The sequence below is a fragment of the Mustela putorius genome, unplaced genomic scaffold, assembly GCF_011764305.1.
Source record: "Mustela putorius furo isolate JIRA1106 unplaced genomic scaffold, ASM1176430v1.1 tig00003845_pilon_pilon_pilon, whole genome shotgun sequence".
Lineage (NCBI taxonomy): Eukaryota > Metazoa > Chordata > Mammalia > Carnivora > Mustelidae > Mustela > Mustela putorius.
Genome location: NW_025421998.1, coordinates 3319555 through 3327866, shown reverse-complemented (window position 1 = coordinate 3327866; position 8312 = coordinate 3319555).

Below are 8312 nucleotides of genomic sequence, written 5' to 3'. Positions count from 1 at the left end.
GTGGCCAGATAGCAGAGAAGGCTCCCCGATGCAGCCCTCTTAGGCTTTCATTCCGTACAGACGCGCCAGAAGAGGGCGCCGCAGCCCCTCCCCACACGCAGGAGCGCTCGTTACCTATCAGGGATGGGGATGCTCCCTCCCCAAGTCCGTAGCATCCGAACTTGAAAAGTCTCACTTCCCTAGTGGTCACATTCCTTTTCCGGGTCTCCCGGAAATTTGTACAGAAGAAGGATATGTAGTCTTGAAGGTCCGATAAGCGCTCCCTCTGGTCACACTCAGGGTGGGTGGCCTCTGTCCGGTCACCCCTCTGACCCCGGCTGTTAGATCCCACGAGTGCCCCTCGTCAGAAGAGGCTGAGGCAAAGCAGGACCCAATTCAACGGCTTTGCCTTACTGGCCACGCATGGCTTTATGGAAGTGGGCCCGTTCACACCTACAACCTAACAGGCTGCCCCGGCCCCCAGCTGTCCCCAACCCTTCCTTGCTCCTTAAAAAGTGCATGCTATTCTCCTCGATATCGATAGGGGGCAGCAGATATCCTGGCATCCTCGGCTCTCTAAAGGAAGTTTCCAATTTGGAGATCCTCAAGTTGCTCTCCATTATAGGACTATTTTACTTTACCACGGGACGTGGCCTGGCAGTTCCTTCCTGCACTAGCTGACCATTTTGGGAGCCTAACCCCTTTCACCTAGTAAGAGTGATCGTAACTCAATACCGAGCAAAGGTGAAGCTGAGTATTAAAGTGTCCTGGATAATAATTATTGCAGTTGGCCTCCGCTGACCGAGTCAGTTTCATCACTATCGAAGCATGTCAAAGCCCCAGACTTCTCTTTTGGCCTGTCGTTCGTTCAGATTCTCCCACACGCCTAAGCCCTCAGGATGGGGCTGCGAGGAAAGCAAGAGGGAAGAAGTTTATAAAATTGCATCTGCAAGACCCGAGTTGAAGAGAAGGAGGTATAGCTCCGCTCACAGTAAAAACGAGTTTTCTCTGATGCGTCCGCATAACGGAGATGCTTTTCTTTGAACAATGATTATTTCTGGAAAGGATGTTAATAAGGGATTTACATCTCCTATATTTATCTCTACTTTCCACGTTTCATACACAGAATGTGTGTTAGAGAGAGTGGGCAGGGACCACTGACCAGCCTGACAACTTTGTTCAAAATGTTTTACAAAAGCGACAGAAGCTTGATGCTGAGCTCCTGAGCAGCCCAGAACAGACGTCTTCTTTTGGTTTTACTCACTTGGGTTTTGTCCACTTTGTGAGTTGTCAAAGGTGGGGACACTGGAGAAGGGAAAGGTAGATGGACCAATGACATTCCAGTCAGCCACAGAGCCACAGTATGCAGGCGGGTCCCCCCTAGGACCAGTCGGCCCTGATTGCTTTATTTATTTTTTTTTTTAATTTATTTGTCAGAGAGAGAGTATGCATAAGCAGGGGGAGTGGCAGAGGGAGAGGAAGAAGCAGGCTCCCCGCTGAGCAGGGACCCTGACAGGGCCTGGATCCCAGGACCCTGAGATCATGACCTGAGCCAAGGGCAGAGGCTTAACTGGCTCAGCCAGCCAGGTGCTCCCCTGATAGCTTTTTGTAGCTCGTCTGCCTCCCTCCCTGTGCTCCATAGAGAGACAATGACAGTTCACTTCAGTTTGCTGAAGTTTTGAGAAAAAGGAGAAGTAATACCTAGTAGGTAGCGGGCACGCCCTCTGTGCTTTGTGGGGCTTAGCTCATGAGCCCTCCCCGCAATCCTCTAAAAGGGGGTCCCATTATTGCCAGCATTCACTGGCCAGGTAACGAGCAACAACTAGGTCATTTGCCCAGCACCCCAGCTTGAAAGTGGTGGAAACCGGATTTGAATCCAGGCAGCCTTGCTGCAGGACCAACTCCCTTAACCATGACTTTTTGGCCCATCTTCACATGGAGTTTTTCCTACTTCAGATCCCTGGAGGTGCAGAGACTATGCCCTTGGTGACCACGTGGCCGTGTGTAGCCGCATCCATCCTGATCATTTGGGTCCTCTTCCTGATGGGCTGTCCTGTCCAATCAGACGCCACTGGGCCAGTGTGAACCGAGGGTCACTTGGGATGCTACGTATGGTTCCAGAGACTGCCTCCCTCTTAAGCCAAGGAAGAAGCTGTTTCTGGAGAGGACCTTCCTCCTTGGAACAAGGACCCTTGGGGGAGATCTGGCCTTTCCGTGCCTCCATCTGAAAGCTAAGCTCTTCTATGGGAGTCTGGATTGAAGGTTAGGGATGATGGCTCAGAGGGGGAAAGTGTGAAATGGTAATCGCTTTCATATGACACTTGAGAAATGTTATAATAAAGCTGAGTAAATGGGAGCGTGAGTTAGCCCAGTCTTTTGCCTAATGATGTCACCCACTTTCTACTTCCTCCAGCCTATGATTAATAAAAGGGGGATTATTACAGTAACTCATTCCTAGTGGGCAGCAGTGACGTCAGCAACAGCTGAGCAAACTGACTACATTTAGTCGTGCGTGTGTATGTGGGCATTTTTTTTTTTCCCTGTGACTAACATGAAGCTAAGAGCATCTAATAAAACAAAAGCTCCTTGCAATTTGGGAACTTACCGGGTGAACTCTTTTCTACAGGGAGCACCATTTTAATTTTTCTCATGTCATAGTTCAATAATCATATTGGAGTTAGCCAAATGACATGATGGGCTTTCTGCCCCTGTTCACTAATCAATCCCAAATTGATCTCGGCTCTTTGGGAGAAGCTGTTTTCCTTCTAATACAATGGCTCTCCCTTCTTTCATTGGTCTCTCTCACCCTTGAAAAGGAACTCAGTGAAGACCAAGAAAAGGGATGGTGGGCATCAGTAGTTTTTCTGAAAGTTGAAGATGAGTTGTAGAATCTGGAGGTTCTAAACTCTCAGAACATTGCACCTACAGTTTGCTTTTCCAAGCTGATAAAGGCTTACAGAGGTCCTGCTTGCTAGTTCACCTTTGCAAACTTGACCTTCCTAAAATGAGAGCGAGGCACCTGGAAATATTTACTAACCGAGCTGAACCAGAGCCAGGGTGTGCTGTCAGTGTGCACAAAAGTACACAGTGACCGGAATAGTGGCGCTCCCGTCGTGCGGGTCCGGACGTGCCACGGAGCTGCTCCCACAGAGGCATAGAACCTTTGGACTCTTTCTATCAGCACACGAGGGATGCAGCAATTCCCTGATTTAAAAAAAAAAAAAAATACATACAAAAAACTGTCCCGTCCCTGGCCTTTTCTGCGTCTTCCCCTCTGAAGCTCCAATTTGGGAACAGGTCGTGGGGTATCTTTGCGGATAGATGAAGCTGGATTAGAATCAAGATCTCTGCCCTTATGGGTCCAGTGGACTTTCTAGGCTAAACGTGTATGTCCTCAAGACGGCTCCATGGACATCGCTCCCTGAGGGGATCCGGGGAGAGAAATGATGACAACAGTCCATCGGATGGGTTCTTGTGAGTATTTTCCTACTCTTCTGGGGCAACAGGAAGGTCCAACCCTGTAGCAGAGGTTTCCTGTTTGGCTTAGAACTGAGTTATGCGAAACAATTTGGAAATATATATTGGCTGGCAAGGACTTTGTGTGCACATTTACTCAGTTCTTATTCATGAGAATGGTTTTTTTTTTCCCCTCCTCACTATATGTTTTTTGGTAGAAGATCATGTCTCTCTATATATTGAGTTTTTCCTAAGTAGTAAATGGTTACTTCTTGGGAAGAAATCCAGGCATTTCTGAATCATTTGGAAGTAGATTGGGGCCTCAGGTTCCAAAATAACCATCTACCTGAGGAGACTGTGATTCACATGTTGGAGTTGATGAAATGGCCACAGGGTGTCTAAGATATTCCGCTCAAGGGTGTCTCTTCATCTTAAAACAATCTCTGACTGGCCCCCTCCTTTCTGGATGAGCCCAGTCGCTCTGGGATTAAGTCATGAGCCAGGCAAGTTGGTCTCATCATGTGGAGAACAGCATTTTACTTCTAAGTGAGTTGGATCCAGGAAAATTCCCTCTTGTGGGTCTCAGCAACACCAGTGGGTGACGACCACGGTGATTTTCCAAGACATGGGACCCTGCACACAGTCCCATTCCCCCACCTCCACCTCCACCCCCCAGGCTTTAAGGAAAGCCCCACCTGTCAGGGTACAGCCTTCCTCAAATAGTCCATACCATTTCCTCTTAAAAGGGAAGTTTGGAGAATATAATCTTGCTTGGAACAGGCGTTAGGATTTAGGAAAGCATTCTGTTTTATCTCTTTGGATATTGACTCTGTGTCATTCCCCTAAGGTATTAAACAAATAACACCAAGCTCCATCATATTTGTTTGCTCAGGGAGAAAGGTGCGGTAATCTCACTTTTGTGAATTTTGCTTCAGGGAATTCTCCATTGTGTGGATTTATCTGACACCGGATTGCTAAAATGAACAACTCATTCTTCCCTCACTTACCCTTCTCCAGGAGTCTCTTGTCTCCTAACAACTTGGGTGTGGGCCAGCTCATGTCTTTTCATTGCTGGTCACCAAGGTTCTGCTTTGGGTTGGAACACAAAGCCAGCACGAAATGTCTAGCGGCTGCACTGGACAGTTAGTGGGGATGGCGACAATGTCACCCCAGAGGTACCCTTGTTCTGTGTCAGTATCTCTGTGGGGTGTGGGCCTCCATGAATCAGGAAGCACAAGACATGCGAGGAGGCAGAATCACTTAAATTATGAAGATTTTGCCTAGTTGCCAAGGCCCCTTGGAGCACACCTAGGAAGGGAATTAGGTGAAACTGGAAAATTTAAATTCTTGATCAGGGTTTCTCAACTGCAGAACAATCACCATTTGGAGCCCGATAACTTCTCCGTTTCTGGGGGCTGATCTATGCATGGCAGCATCCCGGGTCTCTACCCACTAGATGCCCTTAGAACTTTTCTTCCCTGATACGTCAGGCGAAATTGTGTTCAAACATTGCCTAATGTCTCCTGGGGAGGAAAATCATCAACCGCTACTGTAGACGGGAAGAATAGTTTACTGGGTTTTTTCTTCTCCTTCTCCACCTTTTTCTCCTCCTTCTCCCCCTTCTTCTTCTATTTTCCTAATCATTTCAGTCGTAGCATCTGAGTTCCCTCGGTTTAGATAAGACATTTCCAAATACTCAGCAAACAGAGAAGCTGTACACAGTACAAGGCTTCGTGGGCTATTCTGGTGGTTCTCAGAGAAATATGAGGTTTAGGAATTGGGTTTGGGATTAACTATTTCTGACCCTGTTATTTTCTAATGAGTTTTGGAGGAATTTTAATGTCTCCCTCTCCCTCTCTGGCTGTGTTGGTTGCTTGATTTGACTTAAAAGCAGACAGCTTCCAGGTTCAACTGTGGATCTGGAATGCTGATCCTTCCTTGTCCCAAGTCTCTCTAACTAACCCAAGGGCCCAGGCAATGGGCAGGCTCCGGCTGTCCAGGAAACAGGCAGGGCTTGCCAACCCTGTATTCCATCTCAACCATTTGACGAGACTCCTGATCTCACTGCAGCAAATATCACTCTGGATCCTGCCCACGTTTTCTGGATTCTGAGCTGCCTCTGGAGGGAGTCACGGCTCCCCACTGAGGCAAGGCTTTCCTGCCTTGAACCCAGAATAACACGGCAGCTGCTGAGAACACCTCGAGTCTTTTTGATTTCTCTCCATAGTCACGTTTTATGTTCCGTTTCCCAGACGGGATGAACCAGAATTCATGCTTTTTTGGAAACAGATTTTTCATAGGAAGGAACGAAAACACCCTGAGTTGTCAGCGGCAGAGTCCACGCTCCGAACCCCCCCCCCCAGCCTCCTGCCATTTCAGCTGAATCAGATGACAACTTGCTGGTCACCTGCTTGGGGCGTTTGTGTCCCCTGGCGTGTATTTTTCACCAAATAACAGCAGTGCGTGAACCGCAGGGAAAATAAGAGAGCCGTGAAAAACGGCCCCGTTTTCTAGGCCTGTCTCCTTGTTCCAGGAGTAGTGAGCAAAGAGACCAATTAATAGCATGGATGAAAGCCGAAGGACATACGGTTTGCCTGAGAAGAAAAATGAACATTCTTGCTTCTTGATCTCTGCCAACTTTGTACGGGGACAGCTGCTGCCACGGGTAAACACCACTATAAGTTAGCCGTGCCCTAAGGTGTGTGGCACCACAGGCCACAGGGAGGCCCCCCCCCCGGGGACGCCAGTCTCTCCTCTCTTCCCACCACTGAGCTCTTATCCTTAAATGAACTTTGTTTTTTGACCAGCTCACTAATTGTGATTGAAAACACCAGCTCCCCAGCAAGGCACAAGCACTGGAGTTAGCAGCAGCAAGACGGGCCCTAATTGCTCCATTTACATAAAAGTAGAAACATACAACGTCTAAATATAAATCTCTGGCACATCGTGCCTTTTGCAATTACAGTAAAATAAGGTACCACAGTTTCCCTCCCGGCTCCTTCTCGCAGCAAGCTGCTCCGCCGGGTTCTCCAGGGGCCGCTCCTCGAGGCGAGAACAGAGCCCCTGCAAGCGCTTGGGCGAGTAGTCGGGAGCTTTGTGAAGTCGCCAGTAAATCAGGCCGCCTGCACTAGGTGGAAAACGCGGTGGCAGCGGGCCACCGTGCTAGCGCAGAAGCGGGTCGGACCCAGCTCCACGCGGGGGAAGGGGACAGCTCGTGGGGCGTGAGCGCTCCCCGCGCGCCCCTGCCCGCGCCGCCGCCCTCCCGCGGGTCCCCGCGCTGGTCCCTGACCCCGGCCCTGCTTCCGACCCTGGCACCGAGGGCTGGGTTCAGAGATTCCCAGCTGCACTCACTGAATAGAGATTCCCCCCCACCCTCTCTTTCTCCCCCTTCGCTGAATTCTTTAGCTGCCAAAAGGGGGGAAAAATCAAGAGCTGCTCTTAAAAGAAGTTGCCCTTGCTGGTGCTCGGGGTAAAAATAGAGGCGGCCGCTTCGGAGCGGCTTGGCCCAGACTCCGGCGCCGCGAGCCGGGCTCGAGCAGCGGCCGCGTTCCGGCGTGATCCCTGGGAGCTGCCAGCAGGTGTTGCTCAAGGTACAGTAGCAGGCCGAGCAGCGGGGACCGCAGGGCCGGGCGTGGGGACGCTGCGGGGGGAGGGGGCCGGAAGTGAAAGAGAAACCAAACCGAGGCTGGAAAAGGAGATGCTTGTCAGGAGTTGGGCTGACCCCTGGGCCCTGAGTTCGGCAGGCAAGAGCTCTTTCCCGGTCCTCGAGATGCGACCCAAGTTGTTTTAACCTGCCTGTGTCCTCTAGGCCCCCACCCCCCCCCGCCCCCACCTTAATTTCCACGGAGTGAGGAGGCATTTCCAGCGTGGCTCAGCTCTAAGGCTGGGGATTCAGGTAGAGGATGACATCACTGCGGGTGGGCTGACCCGGTAAGTGGGCACCTCGGTGGCATCCGGGGGCCAACTCGATCTGAGTCACACACACATGTAGAAGAAGGTCGCTCCTCTAGAAGGGGCTCTACACGTCTCTGGGACACGAATGTGGACAGAAAGCCCCCAAGGCATCTCCAAAAGAGTATCACCTGCGATCTTCTGAGCATGCCCTTGACCCTGCAGTTGAGTATTGTGGATCCCACTTGATAGGCCCAGACACTGAGGGCTGAGGTTCTGTTGGGTAGCAAACCATGGAACAGGGTCTGTCTGATCTGGGTTTGTTTTGTGCCCCCAAAGTCATAAACACGATGGTATTTCCAGGACACCAGGGTTCATGCCTGGGGTGGGGGTGGGGGGACAGGGGGTTTCAGAGGCCCTGCCTGCCAGGGCTGTCCAGGAGTGCTCATCAGAAAGGCTGGTGAAGTTCCTTTCTTCCATAGAGGTTGAGTCCCTCCCTCCGATTCCAAACTGATTGGCAGGGAGTTTTGGAGTTAACCAGAACTGATCCTGTCTCTATCTTTCCTTCCCAGACTCCCTCTGTTCTTCTACAACCTAATGATTTAATTTCTTACTTTATTTCTGCGTATGCAGTTCTTAGACTACCCCCCCACCCCAATGCACAGCTCACCATCCACACTCTCTCTGTGCTTAGCCAAGGCAGACCCTCCCACACAGCAAACTTTTGGTGTCCTAAAGGAACCTTCTCCAACTACACATCAGGAGGCCAGAGCCTCTATATTTTGCTTGTGGGCACAGTGAAAAGTTTATTTTATGCATGTTAAATCCTGCATACAAAACAACATATCTGGTCATATGGCTTTCATTAGCTCCCAATTTTGCACATTTTATTCAACTTGTCATGAGTCCCGGCTCATGCTTCAGCTTTGCTCCTTCAAACAACCCTTCCCCACTGTGCTGGTCTGAAGATTCCTCCCAACTGTGTT